This window comes from Macaca fascicularis, chromosome 8 (assembly GCF_037993035.2).
Source record: "Macaca fascicularis isolate 582-1 chromosome 8, T2T-MFA8v1.1".
Lineage (NCBI taxonomy): Eukaryota > Metazoa > Chordata > Mammalia > Primates > Cercopithecidae > Macaca > Macaca fascicularis.
In genome coordinates this window covers 32,498,411-32,502,328 of record NC_088382.1, presented here as the reverse complement: position 1 = coordinate 32,502,328, position 3,918 = coordinate 32,498,411, and positions in this window count along the sequence as shown.

The window sequence follows — 3,918 nt, the reverse complement described above, 5'->3', positions numbered from 1 at the left end:
CCTAAAATATTATGAGTAATATCACAAGATGTACACACATGGTGTACACCCCCTGTAATATTAGGAGTAATATCTCCCTAGGATATTCTGAGTAATATCACAGGGTGTACAACATGTGTGTACACCCACTGTGATTTAGAAGAAATATTACCCTAGGAAATTATGAGTAATATCACAGGGTGTACACACACTGCGATATTGAAAGTAATATTTCCTCAGGATATTAGCAGTAATATCACAGTAATATTACTGTTAATATCACAGTAATATTACTGCTAATATCACAGTGTGTATACCCAATGTGATATTAGCAGTAATATCTCCCTAAGATATTATGAGTAAATTCAAGGAATGTAAAGCCACTATAATATGAACAGTAACATCTATCTGAAACATTATGAGTAATATCATAGGGAGTACACACATGGTGTAAACCCACTGTGATATGAGGAGCAATATCTCTCTAGGATATTATGAGTAATATCACAGTGGGTGTACACAAATGCTGTACTCCCACTATGATATTAGAAGTGATATCTCCCTCAGATTTTAAGAGTAATATCACACGGCATATGCACATAATGTACACCCACTGTGATATTGTGAGTAATAGCTCTCTAAAATATCATGAGTAATGTTACAGGTTGTATACACATGGGATACAGCCACTGTGGTATTAGGAGCAATATCTTCATAGGATATTATGTGTAATATCAAAGGGAAAACACACATGTTGCAAACCCACTGTAATATTAGGAGTAATATCTCCCTAGAATATAATGAGTAATATCACAGACTGTACACTGACTGTGATATCAGGAATACCATCTTTCTAGGATATTACGAGTAGTATCACAGGTTGTACACACAGGGTTACACCTACTGTGATATTAGGAATAATATCTTCCTAGGATAGTAAGAGTAATATCATAGGGTGTACACACACTTTGATACTATAAGTAATATCTCCCTAGGATATTACTAGAAATGCTGTGATATTACTAGTATTACTTGTAATGCTCCCAATATCACAGGGGGTATACACTGCCTCTGTGATATTCTTCCTAATATCTGGGGGGAGGGGCGGGAAAGGATATTACTACGGATATTGCAGGGGGTGTACACCCCCCTTGTGATATTTTTCCCAGTTTCCAGGGGGAAAGATGATGATATTACTCCCAATATCGCAGGAAGTGCACACTCCCACTGTGACATTGTTCCTAATATCTGGGGACAGAGAGGATATTACTCCAGGTATACACCCCCTTTGTGATATTGTTCATAATATCAAGGGGGAGAAAATATTACTCCCAATATCACAGGGGGTGTACATCCCCACTGTAATATTGTTCCTAGTATCTGGGGAGAGAGACATGATAATATTACTCCCAATATGGCATTAACTGTACACCCCGCCATGATATTGTTCCTAATATCGAGGGGAAGGAGGATGATGTTACTCCCAATATCGCAGGGAGTGTACACCCCCCTTATGATATTGTTTCTAACATTTAGGAGGGGAGAGGATGATATTACAGCCTATATGGCAGGAACTGTACATCCCCCCGTGATATTGTTCTTAATATCTGGAAGGAAAAGATGATATTACTTTCATTATTACAAGGAGTGTACACTCCCAGCCATGATATTGTTTCTAACATCGAGGGGGAAAAAGGATGATGTTAATAACAATATCACAAAAGTTGTTCACACCCTTGTGATATTGCTTTTAATATCCAGGGAGGGAGGAAATGATATTACTCCAAATATCGCAGTGGGTGTACACCCCCCCGGGATGTTGTTCCTAATATCCTGGGAGGGAGAGTATGATATTACTCCCAGTATCACAGGTGGTGTACATTCCCCCGTGATACTGTTTCTAATATCCAGAAAGAAAGAGGATGATATTACTCCCAATATCGCAAGGGGCGTACACCCCCCTGTGATATTGTTTATAATATCCAAGGGGAAAGAGAATAATATTACTCCCAATATGGCAGGGTGTGGACAGCCCCTCCTGTGATATTTTTCTAATATCCAAGTGGGAGAAGATAAAATTTCTCCCAATATCGCAGGGGGTGTACACCCCCACTGTGATGTTTTTTCCTAATATCCAGCGTGGGAGAGGACGATATTACACTCAATATCGCAGGGGGTGTAAACTCTCTCTGTGATATTGTTCCCAATATTCACGGGGGGGGGAGAATATGATATTACTCTCAATATCACAGGTGGCGTACAGCCCCTCAGTAATATTGGTCCTAATATCCGAGGTAGGGGGGAGAGGATGATATTACTCCCAATATCATAGGGTTTGTACACCACCCTGTGATATTGTTCCTAATATCGCAAGGGGGGGACGATGATATTACTCCAAATATCGCAGAGGGTGTACATTCCCCGTGATATTGTTCCTAATATGCAGGAACGGAGGAGGATATTACTCCCAATATCACAGAAGGTGTACACCCGGCCTGTGATATTGTTCCGAATATCAAGGGCATAAGATGATAATATTACTGCCAATATCGCTGGGGGTTTATGCCCTGCCCCCCATAATATTGTTCCAAATATCCAAAGGAGAGATGATTACATTACTCTCAATATCGCAGAGGGGTGTACACCACCCCTGTGATATTTTTCCTAATATCCATGAAAGAAGAGGATAATATTCCCAATATCGCAGGAGCTGAACACCCCCCTGTGATATTGCTCTTAATATCCAGGGAGGGAGACTATTATATTATCCCCAGTGTCGCAGGGGGTGTGCATTTCCCCTTTGATTTTTTTTTTTTAATATCCACGGGGAAGAAAATGATATTACTCTCAATATCACAGGGGGTGTACACTCCCCCTGAGATATTGTTTTTAATATCGAGTGGGAAGGAAAATGACGTTACTCCCAATATCGCAGAGGGTGTACACTCTCTGGTAATATTGTTCCAAATATCCAAGGGGGGAGAAAATGGTTACTCCCAACATCGCAGAGGGTTACAGCCCCCCTGTAATGTAGTTTTAAATATCCAGGAAAGGAGAGGATGATTTTACTTCCAGTATCGCAGGGAGTGTACACCCCTGCTGAGATATTGTTCGTAGCACCCAGAAGAAAAAAAGGATGATATTAACCACAACATAGCATGAGGGGTACACACCCCATGTGATATTGTTTCTAATATCCATGGAGGGAGAGGATATTACTCCCAATATCGCAGGAGGTGTACACTCTCCCTGTGATATTGTTCCTAATATCCAAAAAGGATGGGGATGATATGACTTTGAATATTGCAGGGGGTGAACACCACCCTTGTGATATTGTTCCTAATATCCAGGGAGGGAGACTATGATATTACCCCCAATATCGCAGTGGGTGTACATTCCCCTGTGGTATTATTCCTAACATCTAATATCTAGGGAAAGAGAGGACGATATTACTCTGAATATCGCAGGGTGTGTACACCCCCCGTGATATTGTTCCTAATATCCAGGGAGGGAGATGATTATATTACTCTCAATATCGCATGGGGCTGTACACTCCCCCTGTAATATTGTTCCTAATATTCAGGGGGAAAGATGACGACATTAGTGTACACCACCTCTGTGATATTTTTTCTAATATTCAGGGGCAGGGGAGGATGATGTTACTCCCAATATCACAGGGGGTATACACCAGCCATGTAATATTGTTTCTAATATTTAAGGCAGGAAGTATTCACATGCCTTGTGATATTGTTCTTAATATCTGGGGGGGAAATGATGATATTACTCCCATTATTGCAGGGATGTACCTTCCCTGTGATATTGTTTCTAATATCCAGTAGGAAAGAGGATAATCTTACTCCCAATATCACAGAAATTGTACTCCACTCTGTGATATTGTTCCTAATATCCAGGGAGAAAGGAAATGATATTACTCCAAAT